This window comes from Cervus elaphus, chromosome 17 (assembly GCF_910594005.1).
Source record: "Cervus elaphus chromosome 17, mCerEla1.1, whole genome shotgun sequence".
NCBI lineage: Eukaryota > Metazoa > Chordata > Mammalia > Artiodactyla > Cervidae > Cervus > Cervus elaphus.
The window spans coordinates 63226725-63243975 of NC_057831.1; the positions used below are offsets into that span (position 1 = coordinate 63226725).

The 17251-nt window shown below is 38.7% G+C and overlaps 1 protein-coding gene across 3 annotated transcripts in view; it reads right to left on the reverse strand.

Moving 5' to 3' along the window:
• Positions 1–17251, reverse strand: part of GABRA2 (gamma-aminobutyric acid type A receptor subunit alpha2) — a 140565-nt gene that overhangs the window by 20753 nt on the left and 102561 nt on the right. The gene's annotated exons all lie outside the window — the stretch shown is intronic.

Consider the following 17251-nt stretch of genomic DNA (forward strand, 5'->3'; position numbering starts at 1 on the left):
TGTCCGATGAGGAAAGCAGGTACTTGAAATTGACCCATTTCCCATTAACATTAATTTAAAAGATCCTTCACAAAGCTTCACATTAATTTTTTCATCATTTATTTGACTCATTCTAAGCAATGGACCAGTCATCCACACTAGTGACCACAACAGAACTATGATTAAGTAGTTCTTCATTCTAAGCATAGCTAGGCTAAGTATGAAATTAATTCTCGACTGGTTAGTATTGTGAAGATGGAATTTCCTTAATAATGAGGCTTAGAATCTACAGAAAAATAAAACAAGCAACTAAATGTTATACCTTATAAAATATTAATCCCTAATTTTAAGGAGTAGTTTATACCTCCATTGGTTTAAAGAATGTCATTTGGGGAAATCACAATGGTTAAGTAAAAAGAAAGCAATAACTCAGAAGACAGTCACAACATCAGCAATCAAAATGTCTACAGTGACCTGCTTTATCAGTGATTCAAGAGGATTAATTATGTACAAGCATGTATGCATGATAAGTCTCTTCATTCATGTCTGACTCCCTGTGACCTCATGGACTGTAGCCTGCAAGGCTCCTCTGTCCACGGGATCGTCCAGGCAAGAATACTGGAGTGGGTTGCCATGCCCTCCTCCAGGGCATCTTTCCAACTCAGAGATCAACCCCGTGTGTCTCAGGTCTCCTGCACCGACAGGAGGGTTCTTTACCACAAGTGCCACCTGGGAAGCCCAATTATGTACACACAGGACATATTAAATTAAAAGAATCAAAAGGCTGGAGAAATGTTCATTCATATAATGAAATTCTTTTATATTTTATTTTTTACTTTCCCTTAGGATAAATAAAGCAGCTTTTTTTTCTCACTTACCATAGAGTTAGCAATTCAAAATAGCAGTAATTCTATTTAATTATGAATGAATGAATCTGGGAATAAGATGGTAGTAGTAGGAATGAAAGGTAGAAAGATAAATTTAGCTAAAAATAATTTTAGCTCACTTGCTGCTGAGTCAATACTATAAAACACATTTAAGAAATATATTGTGTTAACATGTATCAAACTGTGAAAGATTTTAGATGGTGTTTCCTTTTGAGAATTTGGTACAGTACAATAATTAAATAGAATACAAGACAGTATGGACCCACACATACAAACAACAACCTATCCCCCCATGCACACACACATACATAAATGCAATTGACATGAAGATAAATTTAACTTCATCAGCAGTCAAGGAAAAAAAGCAATAATGAGATGCTTTTAAAAACAGTATTGTCAGCAAAATGTTAGGAAAACTCTGAAAGACTGATATTATCCTGGCATTGAAGATGATATAGATCAATGAAATTATCTTTAGGGATTACAAATGGTGTACTACACCTAAGAAATTGTTGCCTAATCTGAGGTCATAAAGATTTAAGCCTATGTTTTCTTGTGATTTTATAGTTTTAGATCTTACATTTAGGTCTTTGGTCCTTTTTGCGGTGATTTTTATATATGGTAGATGTCCAGATCTATTCTTCTGCATATGGATAGTCAGTGGCCCCAACACCATTTGTTGAAAAGACTTTTCTTTCCCCATTAAATGATCTTACCACTGTAGATGAAATCAACTGATCAAAGATGGGTTTACTTCTAGACTTTCAATTCTTCTTTTTTTCAAACTTGAAACATTTTATTTTATACTGGGGTATATCCAGCCAGTCTATTCTAAAGGAAATCAGTCCTCAATATTCACTGGAAGGACTGATGCTGAAGCTGAAACTCCAATACTTTGGCCACCAAATGCGAAGAACTGACTCATTTGAAAAGATCCTGATGCTGGGAAAGATTGAAGGCGGGAGGAGAAGGGAACGATAGAGGATGAGATGGTTGGATGGCATTACCAACTCAATGGACATAAGTTTGAGTACGTTCCGGGAGTTGGTGATGGACAGGGAAGCCTGGCGTGCTGCAGTCCACGGGGTCACAAAGAGTCAGACACGACCGAGCGACTGAGCTGAACTGAACTGACAGCCGATTTACAGTGTTGTGGTAGTCTCTGGTGAACACTGAAGGGATTCAGCCATATATATACTGGACTTTCAATTCTATTCCATTCATCTACATGTCTCTCCTTATACAAAATTCACAATTCTGATAACATAGCTTTAGGGTAAGTGTTGAAATTGGGAAGCATGGGTCCTCCAAATTTCTTCTTCCTTTTCAAGATTATTTTAGCCATTCAGGGTCCCTTACACTTCCCTATGATTTTATGGCCAGTTTGCTCATTTTTTCAAAAAATATCCTTGGAGTTTTGGTAGATATTGCATTAAATTCCTTGTTTGGAGAAATATTGCCATATTAACTACAATAAACCTTCCAATCCCCAAATGTGATATATCTATCCATTTTAATTGGACATACATGTCATCTTCACTTATTTAGAACTTCAGTTCCTTTCAGCAACATTTTGTCATTTTCAATTTATAAGTTTTTCACCTTTAAACTTAAATTTATTTATAGGCATTTTATTCTTTGGGCTGTTATGTAAATAGAAATACATTTGTTTCCATTTTAGATTATTCATTGCTAGTGTATAGAAACAAAGCTGATTTTTTTTGTGTATTGATCTTCTACCTGACATTTTCCTGACTATATTATCTCTAATAGCTTTTATGTGGTTTATTAAAAGTTTTCTATATATAAGAATAGTGACTGCATATAGAGTTTTATTTCTTTCTTTCTAAATTGGATGCCTTTTATTTGTTTTTCTTGCCTAATTTCCCTGGCCTATGCCTGTAGTATGATGTTGAATAGACCTGATGAATGCAGACATCCTTATCTTGTTCCTGATGGTAGAACTAAAGTTTTAATCTTTCACCTCTAAATATCCTCTTTATTGGGTTAAAGAGGTCCTTTTCAAGGGCTAGTTCACTGACTTTTTTTATCATGAAAGGATGTTTTATGTTTTTCAGAGTCTATTGAGAGGATGGTGTGTTTTCTTTTTTTCCATATTCCATAAATCTATTTGGGATTATTACATTGATGGATTTTTGTATGTTTAACCAACCTTACTTTCCTGTAGTAAATTACACTTGGGTCACAAGTGTGCAATCCTTTTTATATGTGGCCAGTTTCAGTTTGTTAGTTTCCTGTTGAGAACATTTGTATCTATATTCATAAGAGAGATTGATCTGCAGGGAATCTTTTCCTCTTGTGATTTGTCTGGATTATAGAGCTTCTTGAATGAGTTGATCTGTGTTTTTCATTAAAGCTGAAAAATTCTGACCACTATTTCACAAATATTTTAATCCCTTTATCCCTCTCCTCTCCTTCCATGACTACCACTGTACATATATTGACATGCTTGATAATATGCCACACGTGTCTTAGGCACTGATTACTTTTCCTCATTTTTTTTTAACTCCCTCTTTCCCATACTTAAGAATCTTAACTGACTTCTCTCTGAGTTCACTGATTCTTTCTTCTGATTGCATAAATCCACTATTAAGATCCTCTAGTAATTTTTTCTTTTCAGTTACGTACTTTTGAATTGCTGGATTTCTACTTGTTTACTTTTTATAATTTCTATTGATTTGATATTCTATGTTTGATGAGGCATCATTAGTACACTTTCATTCTTTAGACATGGTTTCCCTTAGCTGTTCTAGTTTATCTAATGTAGCTTATTTAAGGTTTTTATTTATTGCAACACTTGGGCTTCCTTAGGTACAGTTTCTAATGAATCCTTTTGTTTTTGTAAATGGTATATACTTTTTAAATTTGCAGACCTTATATTTTTGCTGTAAACTGGACATTTTGAATACTATAATGTGGCAATTCTGGAAATTATATTCTTGCCCTTTCCAGGGTCTTTTTCAATTGTAACTTGTTGTATTCATGGACTCTGCTTGTATAGTGACTTATCTCAACTAATTCTCTAAATTCTGTATTCTCTTCATTTGGGACCACTGAAGTCTCTGTTTTCTTAGCCTAATGGCTATCTAATGATTTGACAGACTTTCTGAAACCCTGGAAAGCATAAATTTCTCTGTCTTTGCCAGGTGATTCTGTATGCAGGTTGGGGTATGTCTTCAACATTCAGCCACGCAGTTGCCAACTCTGCCTTAGCATCCACTTTCTGCTTGTATAGAGGCTCAAGGTCAATGAGAGGGGAGTGCTGTGGGCTTTCTCAGTCATTTTTGGGTATTCACATAACTGCGTATCCATGTGGCCTTCTAGATTCTAAGAAATACATTGGTGTTTTTCAAATCACTTATGTGCAATTGATTCCCCAGCTTTTCCTCTTAAATCTTTTTGGTTAACCCATTGTTTGATCCAAAAGTTATCCATTGCCTCTGGCAGAGGCAGCTAAAATATTTGTCTGTAAATGCTTTCAGTGTGGATATGAGACTAGGGTATAAGTTTCAGTACCACAAAGATTACTATTCTTACCAAGATTCTACAATTTTTCTCAAATAAGTGTACTCAGGGTTGCAAACTGTTGGCTGATTTCTAAAGTTCTGAAAAAGTTGATTTTCAACAGTTTTACCAGTTTCTCATTGCTTTTATGAAGATGTGGGATTTTAGTATTTCTTACTCCACCATTTTTGTTGATATCACTTCAAACAACTTGAATGGGTCTCCCCTGAGACCTAGGAATTATTTTTCTAGATGAGCCAGGGCAGGATGAAATACTGGATACCTCTGTAGTTCTGTCCTCAGAAGGCTTTACAGTCAGATTGCTGGGTTTGAATTCTGGCTCCACTAGTTGCTGTCTGTGTGATCTTGAGTAAGTTTCTCAACTATTCTCCTCATGTTCCATATCTTCAAAACAGATCTCTAAACTATGTCTACTTCAGAAGAATGTTGTGAAAGTTAAGTATGTATTTACCACAAAATCTGGGACATTGTGGGAATTTACTAAATGTTATTTATTTTAATTCTCTTTTTGTTGCTATTAATACTATCAGAAACCTACCTTACCATAGTGATAGCAGGAAAATATTTAAAGATAAATGATACACAAGGCTCCTTATTATGAATGCTGCTTGTAAAAGTAAAAAGGTAGTAATCAGTGATTGGGAAATAGTTTAATAAATTTTTTAATACCTACATTAGTGATACCACAACAATAAAGTTGGGATAACATTGACTGTAAAAAATCTACATTTTTTTCTTGAAAAGTTTCATGATCCAGTTTTCATGAAAGTTTATGCATAGGAATTTGTGTGTCAATATAGATATACTGTATGAACTTAGTAAACAAAAAAAAAATCAAAACGGACATTCATCTTAAGTTACCACTTTCAGGAATAAGATAGCATGTGGTTTGGAATGATGAACTAGAAACTTTGTTTCTACTTCAAGTTCAGTTGAAATAGAAAAAAAAAAATTAGATTTTTTCTATTATTTTTTAAGTTATTTTAATTGTTTAATTATTTTAATGTACAATTCATTTCCAGGTTTTCCTCTTAAATCTTTTTGGTTAGCCCATTGTTTGACCCAAAAGTTACCCATTGCCTCTGGCAGAGGCTGCTAAAATATTTGTCTGTAAATGCTTCCAGTGATTTTTCTATTATTTAATTTCTTTGGTATTTTATCAGATAAACATGAAAGGACAAAATCTCTAAGGGTATTATCTAAGATAATCATATTGATATTAGTTACTCTGGGGAATTAACATTGAGGGAAATTCACTTTTTTCCTGAAGTGACCCTTCTTTGCTTCTGTGATAAGACAAAATGCAAAATTTTTAATTTAAACAAGAGATAATGACTTTTAATCATTTCTAATTCAACTGTGAATTTTGGGGAATGACAGATACATTAATGTGGACTAACAAAGAAAAATCTACAAAAAAAATGCATATTCAAATTATGGCAGACCATAAATTTAATTATGATTCTGAGTCCATACCATTAGCTTAAAATTAGATTTGAGTCTAGTCACTCAAGCCAATAAAATGTTACAGCAATTTCAATATAAATCTTTTTCACCATACTTAAATTGCCCCTGTATCTAAATTTTATTTTCTTTCATCTGACTGTGGAAACTTGACATGGAAATTGTTAACACTGATTATAAGCTCTTCCTCCTTCCCTCCCTCCCTTCTCTTTTTTCTTTATACTGCAGGGATAAGATTCTCATAAGCCAGCTTTTCTCTCTGTTAGTTCAGCCTATTCTGTCCCATCACACTGTAGATAGAAAAGCTAGGCATTCAACAGGTGCACTGGCCTAAAGAGTTCACACACCTCCCACGTGCCCATCTCCCAGCAGTGGGCATCTTCCTGTTCCTCGTAAGGCCTCTATAAATGAATGTTTCCACAACACTACTTCAGCAGACTGTGCCTTCCCTTATCACCTCCAAAGGACCGCTGAAACTCAGTGCTTCTTTGGAAAGCCTAATTTTCTTTTACAGTAAAATAACAGGCAAGTAGTTCATAAAGCGCTTTCAGCACTAAAGTTTTATGCATACATGTGAAAAATATGTGACTATTCCTCAGACAATATCTAACACATAGGTATTTTACATTCTGATTTTATTCTGCATAGTATTTCTTATTCCAACTTGTAGGTGCCGAAAACCTCAGTTCATAGTAGCTGAGTAAATGGTGTCAAAGAAAAGAAATGCTATGTTTTGACTGAAAATAGACACTAAAAGGAGAAAATCAAATCGGGGAAACGATTTCACACAGAGAATGAGACTGTGGGCTCCGTGGCCAGATGCCTGAATTCTAATTCTGTGACCTTAAGGAAGTTCCCTAGCATCTTTGTTCCACAAATTTCCTCATTTGTAAAGCGGGGATTAGGAGTAGTGTTTTCCCACTGTGGGTTGGATCCCTGGGTGGGGAAGATCCCCTGGAGAAGGAAATGGCAACCCACTCCAGTATTCTTGCCTGGAGAATCCCATGGACACGGGAGCCTGGGGGGCTACAGTCCGTGGGGTCACAAGTCACATGGCTGAGTGACTGAGAAAGCAGGCATCCTGTTGTTAGAGCAACCAAAAGAGTTACCGCATGTAAAACGATGCCTCTGATTATAGCAAGATACCCAGTGTAACGTCACTCTGAAAGGAAGGTTGGGGCATATTTAAACCAGAAAAATAAAATCCTCAAATTGTAAAGAATTTTCAGCCAATTAAAAAAAAAATAAACTATTTTTTAAAATCCTCGAGACCTTTATACCCATCAAATGCTTGGAAGTGAGTATTTGTGGTTAGGGTGTGGGGCGCAAGTTAGGAAGGAGATATCTCAGAAACCAAATAGGCACAAAAACGGCAATAGAAGAGAAACTTAAAACTGTTTGATACCACCTGCTGGTTGCTGGTAGAAATGGCAGAAACTACGGACTTCTGGCAACAAAATGTTGACTTCCCCACTCCACCCCACCTTTCCCTTGAGCCCAATAATCACTCCTTCCCCCCAAAATGGTAATAATAATATTAACAAATACAGTAGAAGCACACTATGAAATTTGTTGTTGTGTTATTGCTAAGTTGTGTCTGCCTCTTTCGCAACCCCATGGACCGTAGACCACCAGGTTCCTCTGTCCATGGGATTTCCCAGGCAAGAATACTGGAAACGGTTGCCATTTCCTTCCCCAGGGGATCTTCCTGACCCAGGGATCGAACCTGTGTCTCCTACCTTGGCAGGCAGATTCTTTACCAATGAGCCACCTGGGAACCCCCACAGTATGAAAGATTGCAATTTTATTTTTAAGGTTGAAATTTTAATGCATAACTGTACTACTACATCTGATGGGCTTCTCAGGTGGTGCTAGTGGTAAAAATCCCACCTGCCAATGCAGGAGACTAAGAGACATGGGTCCGATCCCTGTGTCAGGAAGATACCTTGGATGAGGGCATGGCAACCCACTCTAGTATTCTTGCCTGGAGAGTCCCATGGAAAGAGAAGCCTGATGGTCTATAGTCCACAGGGTTACAAAGAGTCAGACATGACTGAAGTGAATCACCCACATACATAAGCACCCACATACATAAGCACCCACACACGCTATATCTGAATAATAAAAAAGTTGAAACTTCTATACATTAGAGGCAGACATTGTACTCGGATAACATATTGTCATAACATCTAATTATCTCAAACTCTATTAATTTAAAATTTTTGAACTGAGAAACTACTTTATGATCTAGAACATGTTTGAAAGGTTAATTATAGTGTACATCATATTGTGAGGGATTTATAATTTTTTTTATGCTTATGTGAATACATCATGGATTTAATAAATCCAAAACTCATATCCCTTTCCCCAAACCCTTTTCATCTTTATGTCCCTTTCTTAGTGAAAGGCTTTTGCAATCTGAATGAAGCCATTTTCATATTCCAGGTTGAAATGGCAGAGACATGGATAGTTTGTCAGTCTGGGCAACACACGGTTTCCTTTACCTAGAATTTTTTTTCCCTTTCACACATCCCTCTTTTTTATTACCAAAATCCTACTCAGTTCAGTTTAGTTCAGTCGCTCAGTCATGTCTGACTCTTTGCGACCCCATGAACCGCAGCACGCCAGGCCTCTCTGTCCATCACCAACTCCCAGAGTTTACCCAAACCCATGTCCACTGAGTTGGTGATGCCATCCAACCATCTCATCCTCTGTCGCCCCCTTCTCCTCCTGCCCCCAATCCCTCCCAGCATCAGGGTCTTTTCAAATGAGTCAACTCTTCGCATGAGGTGGCCAAAGTACTGGAGTTTCAGCTTCAGCATCAGCCCTTCCAATGAACACCCAGGACTGATCTCCTTTAGGATGGACTGGTTGGATCTCCTTGCAGTCCAAGGGACTCTCAAGAGTCTTCTCCAACACCACAGTTCAAAAGCATCAATTCTTCGGCACTCAGCTTTCTTTATGGTCCAGCTCTCACATCCATACATGACCACTGGAAAAACCATAGCCTTGACTAGACGGACCTTTGTTGGCAAAGCAATGTCTCTGCTTTTTAACACGTCTTAATAAATTATTGAGCACCGACTGAGTGCCAGGTGGTTTGTAGTGCTGAGGACACAGCAATAAACCAGAGCAAAGATTCCTGCACCCAAAGGACGCACACTGGGCCAACACACACAGCTCCACTTGCTCCTTCTGTAGGACTTCACCCAAAAAGGCAACTATGACCTGGCCCTATGCATACCTCCATCATATCACATCCTTTTGAATTGTCTATTGGTTTACATGACTGTATAGCCCCCCTAAAATTCAGGGATTAGAGTTTGTTTGTCATCTTCTCCCCAGAATGTAAAAGGGTGCATAGCAGAGGCTAGGAGGTCAATATATAGTTTTTTTAAATAAACTATTTGCCCAATGATCTGTAACTGATAAGCATTTATTCTTTAGGATAAAAGCAAGAAATCTATTCCTTCTTTTATAAAGCAAGCAGGCATTGAGTTCCCATTCTGTGCTGGGCACTGTGGAGCTGTGCGTGGAATGCGAGCCAAACCCAATCAGTTGTGTATGAGATTTCTTTTTTTTTCCCCAAAACAACACAAAATAATATAACATCACAGCTGGGTCTATGATGAACTGTAACTGGGTGATCTACGTAGACTGGGAAGTTGGGTTAGACTTCCCCAAAGAAACATGGGGATAAGTTAGCAAGGTCACCAGGCAAGGCTGAGGAGAGAATATGCACAGGAGGCCAGCCCGGAGACACGAGGAAACACGGCCTTGTGAGGAACGGAGAGAATCCAGCAAGGTGGGAAGACAGAGAGGAGGGTTTCCTGAAGAGCAGGTGAGGGGAAAGCAAAGGCCAGAACATCCAAGGTCGGCTTGATGCTGCTAAGATAAAAATGACTTCCACGAGCACTGCCAAAGCTTTACAGAGTTCATGCTAAACTGGCTAGTGATATGATCAGCATTTCTTGTTTAAAAGATTTCTCTGGCTATTAATCTTCCATAGTTAACTAGGCTCCCCTGTTCATGGGATTCTCCAGGCATGAATACTGGAATGGGTTGTCCTGACCTCCTCCAGGGTATCTTGCCGACCCAGGGATCGAACCTGCGCCTTTGTTAGCTTTGCATTGGCAGGCAGATTCTTTAGCACTGCACCACCTGAGAAGCTTTCAATAGTTAAGGTGATTGCTTTTATCTGCTCTGGCTTTTTTTTCAAACATTTTCTCTTTGCCTTTAGTTTACTGCTGTTTGAATATGATATGACTGTGTCTTTCCTTGTTTTTCTTTGTAGATAATTATCCTTTGTGGTGTCCTCTGAGCTTTCTGGACCTATGGTTTAGTCATTAATATTTGCTAAGTTTCAGCCACGATTATGTCAAGTATTCCTTCTGTTCTCGCTTTATTCTTCTCATGTTACGATTACGGCTCTGTTACACCGATCGAGATGGCGGCACAGATCCTGAATGCTTTGTTCTGCTTTTGTTGTTATTTATTCAATTGAGGTTTTTTTTTGCTTGAATTTCAGCTTGAAAGTTGAAATACTAGCTAATCATACTAGCTAATCCCTGGTGGTTCAGAGAGGAAAGCATCTGCCTGCAATGCGGGAGACCTGGGTTCGATCCCTGGGTGGGGAAGATCCCCTGGAGAAGGAAATGGCAACCCACTCCAGTATTCTTGCCTGGAGAATCCCATGGACGGAGGAGCCTGGTGGGCTACAGTCCATGGGGTTGCAAAGCGTCGGACACGACTGAGCGACTTTGCTTTGCTTTAATCAATTATTCATTCTTCAGCCTCAGAGTTGGTTGATGAGTCTGCTAAAGTCATTCTTCATTTCTGTTACTGTCTTCTTTATTCCTATTATTGTTTTTGATGTGTAGAGTTTCCATTTCTCTGCTTTTATAACCAACCTCTTCTTGCAGGTTGTTCACTTCTTCCACTAGAGGTACTAACATATGAATCATTGTTACTTTAAATTCCTTAGTTTATAATTCCAGGGTCCCTGTCATGCCTGAGTCTCTGTTGTTGCATTTTCTCTTCCAACTGTGTTTTTTTAATGTTTCCCTTTGGCATGCCTTCTAATTTTTACTCCAAGTATTAGTACAGTGTAATTGACATACATCACTGATAATTTTTTGCTAAAAGCTGACCATGTTAATTTGGGGAATAGGGACTGACATAAATAGACCCTCAGGATAGGATTTGAATTAATCTGGCTAGACGGTTGTGTTTAATGTCTGCTGTCATTACAGGTGCCTCGGGATTCAAGGCTTTTTTGTTTTCTTGTGGCTTCCACTCTTGACCTTGGGCTTTCCTAGCTACTCCCTCTCCCAGGGAGCCGGCGCCTTCAGCTCTTTCTGCTCTAGGCTTCCGCTAGTCTACAGGCATCTTGTGGGTGTGGTGGTAAGGTGTACGAAAGGGAGACTGAACTATTAATAAAATCCGATTTGATCTCAGGCTTTTAGGCAGCCTGTGTCTCAGACTGTAACATCACAAGTGTTTCTCTTCTGGTATGGCTTTATTCCCCCTTCTCCTTCCTCCCTGCAGTGGCTGTAGCATGCCCAATCTATTTCCGTGATGCTCTGATCTCTGTTGATAGCATTTCATTTTCTCATATCTTCTTAGGTGAGAAAGTAAGACTGGAGCAGCTTGAGTGGGAGGAATAGCCTCTTGTGAGCTGGGCTGAGGCTCCGGCCAAGTGCCTTCCCCTGGACACAGGCTTTGGTTATGGAAAAGGCTCTGGGCACTGTTTCAAAAAGATTCTTCTCCTTACCCCTTCCTCTGCTATTGTGAAGAATGGCTATATCTTAGGTCTGTAGCCTGAGAATCTAGTGGGATTCCAGGAGGTAAAATCCCATGAATATGTGGGGCTCCTTCAAAAGTCGTGGCTTTACTAGTTCCCTACTCTCACATGAGGACATGTTCAGTATCTAACAATTATGAAAATAAGCATTTAAATACCTCTACCAGTGTGTGCTGTTTAAGCAGCATCTCCTCCAGGTAAAAGTATCTTAGCTGTGTCTCTCTGGATGTGCCTCAGTTCAGTTCAGTTCAGTTCAGTCGCTCAGTCGTGTCCGACTCTTTGCGACCCCGTGAATCGCAGCACACCAGGCCTCCCTGTCCATCACCAACTCCTGGAGTTTACTCAAACTCATGCCCATTGAGTCAGTGATGCCACCCAGCCATCTCATCCTCTGTCATCCCCTTCTCCTCCTGCCCCCAGTTCCTCCCAGCATCAGGGTCTTTTCCAATGAGTCAGCTCTTAGCATCAGGTGGCCAAAGTACTGGAGTTTTCAGCTTCAGCATCAGTCCTTCCAATGAACACCCAGGACTGATCTCCTTTAGGACAGACCAGTTCAATCTCCTTGCAGTGCAAGGGACTCTCAAGAGTCTTCAACACCACAGTTCAAAAGCATCACTTCTTTGGTGCTCAGCTTTCTTAAAATCCAACTCTCACATCCATACATGACTACTGGAAAAACCACAGCCTTGACTAGACAGACCTTTGTTGGCAAAGTAATGTCTCTGCTTTTTAATATGCTATCTAGGTTGGTCATAACTTTGCTTCCAAGGAGTAAGCGTATTTTAATTTCATGGCTGCATTCACCATCCGCAGTGATTTTGGAGCCCAAAAAAATAAAGTCTGACACTGTTTCCACTCTCTCCCTATCTATTTCCCATGAAGTGACGGGACCAGATGCTATGATCTTAGTTTTCTGAATGTTGAGCTTTAAGCCAACTTTTTCACTCTCCTCTTTCAGTTTCATCAAGAGGCTTTTTAGTTCCTCTTCACTTTCTGCCACAAGGGTGGTGTCATCTGCATATCTGAGGTTATTGATATTTCTCCCAGCAATCTTGATTCCAGCTTGTGCTTCCTCCAGCCCAGGGTTTCTCATGATGTACTCTGCATACAAGTTAAATAAGCAGGGTGACAATATGCAGCCTTGACGTACTCCTTTTCCTGTTCGGAACCAGTCTGTTGTTCCATGCCCAGTTCTAACCGTTGCTTCCTGACCTGTGTAAACATTTCTCAAGAGGCAGGTCAGATGGTCTGGTATTCCCATCTCTTTCAGAATTTTCCTCAGTTTATTGTGATCCACACATGGATGTGCCTGCCTCTCCCCAAGTTGGGATGGCAGTTTGCCTGTCACCTCAATTCTCCTATGAATGCAATAGAAGTCCTCAATTTTCATTTGTTCAGCTTTCTCTAATTGCAAAGATGGAAGTGACAACTTGCAAGCTCTTCCCATGCCAGTGATGAAGCCTGAAGCTCAGCGCCTTGATTTGAACACATGATTTTTTACAATTTCCCATTTTATTAGTTATATGTCTGTGTTTTGTTTTTCTTGTGGGTTTCTGGTTGTGTTATGGGTAGTTGAGTTTGACAGTTAATCAGAAGAGCTTGGTAATGTTTAGCAAAGTAGTGAATCAATATAATACAATCTTATGGAAGTAAATAATGAACTAATATCAGCAGATGACTGATAGTCAACAAGGCGAATTCATAAATCTCTGCATTTGGCCAGCACCATTCAATGTGAGACAGATGCTCTAACAGTTCATTGTGTTCCTGCTAACTGAATCTTGAAAGGGGAGCTTTGAAAACATATGAAAATGAATTATAATAAAATGACAGAGTATTGTTATATCACTGAATCTACTTCATTTAAAAATAACTTGTTAAAAATAGGACAATTCAAGAAATAAACCAAGTTTTTAATTATATGTACCTGATGTATTTCAGTTAGGTTGCCTAATATTTGTTCCTCTACTAACTAGTTTGATCATATTTTTGGCAAAAATATTACTTATAAAATCTGGCCAAATTATTTAATGCTTTTACTATAAGCATAAACAAAATCATACTGAAGTTTGAAAGTAAGAATATTCATACAGTAATGTTATTGACCCTAATTTAACATTTGTGAAACATATTAATAAGATATTAAAAACTTTCATGATACAGATGGAAATGTATTTGCAATCAATGTTAATGTGTAAGTACACATACAAATATGGATATGAATATTCAAGAACTCTGGGGAATCAGTGGTGGAACCTCAAGCTATGGGGATCAGTGAATATTCCCAGTCTGTGTTCAATGCCCCTTCTAGGTTATCAGAGAGCACCCTGAATATTCCTAGACCATAACATATCATTATATATATATATTTGTTTGCTTTCCTTTCTCCTCAAACAGACTGTGAGTGTAGGAATCACATCTCTTTTGCTTACTTTATGCCTCTAAGGGCTTCCCTGGCACCTCAGCTGGTAAAGAATCTGTCTGCAATGCAGGAGACCCCGGTTTGATTCCTGGGTCAGGAAGATCCACTGGAGAAGGGATAAGTTACCCACTTCAGTATTCTGGGCTGTTAAATTTCACGGACAGAGGAGCCTGGCAGGCTTCAGTTCGTGGTGTCCCAAAGAGTCGGACATGACTGAACGACGTTCACTGTGTCTCTAAGGTCTAGAATAGTGTCTGGCACATGTTTTCTCATTGAATGAGTTAATAACAGTTTTGAAGCAAATACACCTATTTGTGTGGATACACACATATAAGTGAGTGGGTATGTTTGTGTATGTTTTGGGTTAAATACATAAACACACAAAAATATTCTGATACTAGCTGTTTTCTCCCCAGAATTCAATGACTAGGGAATTGGGATTAAGAGATGTATGATCATTGAAACAGTTTTAAATAAATATTTTATGTGCTCCAGAAATCTAATTAAAATACTATATATATAACATTTTACATATATATATATATATAAAGTAGTATGTACATAGTATATGGTGAATATATTACATAGCTATATGTAATATATGTAATATATAGTTACAGATGTAATATATACATATATATAAAATTAGGTATATAAGATAAGGTTAGAGTTAATTCTTAGAAAAGGTATTAAGGTAAACACCAACTGAAGACTATTCTCCAGAGTGAGCAGGTAGGAAAGCAGATAAGATAAAATGAAAGTACCCCTCCACCCTCGCTCTCATTTAACAATTCTGGTGTAAGATATCTAAGGTTAATGAGACGACTGTGGTATCGGAGACCCAGGCTTCCTCTCCTGTTTCTCTGTCATTTTTGTGGCAGCATCCATGTCGCTGAGGTTGAAGGGGGCTCGCCAGCCTGAATTCCAGCAAAAGAGAGGGGAGGATGAAGAGGGGCCCATACACTTACCTTAAGGGCACAAACTGAAAGTTCAACACCTAACGTTTACTCGTGTGTCTGTGAGAATTTAGCCATGTGGCCACACCAGCAGTAAAGAAGGCTGGAAATGAGTGGGAATGCACGTCAAATCAGTGTAGTCTCGACCTGACGTACACAACTAGAACCGAGACCTCAGTGTTCTGTAAGTTATTAGGAAATAACTAGTCATCTCTGACAGACGAGGCCTGTGATGGTTCAGGCACAGACTATATAAATTGTCTGAAAAACTGGGAAAAGAAGAAAGGGGCGTTTTATATTAACCCTCTAAGATATCAAACTATCTGCTAAAACAAAACTTCAACATATGTACATACACTGGCCTCCTGGAAATCATTCCACTGTGCTTGCTATGCAAATACAGCTTTGAGACAGTTCCAAAGCTCACTTCCCAATAGTTCGGTCCTGTCTAAGTAGGACTGGAGAGCTAGTGCTCCCACCCATGTTCTGTCTTTGGCCCACTCTTCTCTAGTGTTCTCAGGAGGCTGCCCTTTACCACTTGTCACTCAATTGCTCAGATTCCACAAGGCAACATGACTGTTCTTCCACTCCTCTTACTTTACTGTGCTTCTGGGCAATATAATTTACTCTGATTTCCTAATCTGTGCTCATATGACAAATATCTTTAAAGATGTATTTTATGAACTCCAGTGACCATCTTGCTGATATCTCTAATAAGCTCAATACCAGTTTATTAAGTCTCCTACATGACATTAATTTTTAATTAAAAATCTATCCAGTCTATCACATGCCTGCCACTGTGTTAGATAAGTGTATACAAAAAAACATGAATTATATGCTCATGGAGAATATAATCTACTGGAAGACAGATAATTAACAGGCAAATTGCACAGATGGTGTAGTAAGTGATAGAGAAAGTATGGCTGCTCTGAGACTACCTAAAAAGTACCTATCCAAGATTTTGGGGTCAGAGAAGGCTTCCTACAGGAAGTGATATAGCAAAGGAAATGTGAATAATCTGAGGAATAGGTTCAATGAAGAAAAAACATGTTCCTGGGTCTGATGTAGGTCAGTGGATAAAAAGGTACACTCACAACAGGTTAGGCTGGGGAGGCCGCTAGAGGCCAAATAATCATGGTAAGGGCTTCAGTCAATGACTATAATATGCAGTCGTAGAGAAGTTTCATGCAGGAGAGGGTTACATAAGTAGGATTGAGTTTTAGAAAGATTACTTTTGCCACACTGTGTAGAACGGAATGAAGAACAGTAAGACTAAGGTCAGAGAGGCCGGAGAAATCTCATACAGTGACCCCACCCTGAGAAGCTCCATAGAAATCTCACATTTTAGCCTTCACAACTACATCTGTACTCTAAACCAAAACCTACCACATCGCCCATAATTCTTCATCATAAAAATGATGTCACATTTATCTAGGCACTCAATAAGAAATCCAGGAGTATTCTGCAATGTTTATATTTATCTCCCCTTCAGATTCACTATGTCCTACATATTCTCCCTCCCTAGCTTCTCCCAAATCTATGACTCCTTCTCCATCAATGTTCATTCAGGCTTTCATTATTTCTCACTTGGATTATATCAATTGTCTCTTAAATAGTCATCCTCTATCACTCATACCATTTCAATCTATTTACACAGTATTTCTCATAATTGTCTTGCATAAACTCAAAGGCATCCATTTTACTCTCTCATTAAAATACATTTCAAGCAGTTTCCCTGGCTTTTGTTGTATTGTTCAGTCACTAAATCGTGTCTGACTCTATGCGATCTCATAGGCTGCAGCACACTAGGCTTCCCTGTCCTTCACTATCTCCCAGAGTTTGCTCAAATTCATGTCTGTTGAGTCAGTGATGCCATCCAACCATCTCATCCTCTGTCACCCCTATCTCCTCTTGCCCTCAATCTTTCCCACCATCAGGGTCTTTTCCAATGACTCAGCTCTTTGCATCAAGTGGCCAAAATATTGAAACTTCAGCTTAAGTCCTTCCAAAGAATATTCAAGGTTGATTTCTTTTAGGAATATAAGCTGTACATAAACTGGCCTCTGACTATTCTTACAAACAAAAGAATTTCATGCCTGAGATACACTGAGCAATAATCTGTTTTTCTTTATATGTTCTGTGTTGCTTTTGATAATCATGTACCCTCTGCTTGGAAGGTTGCCTTTTCCATGAT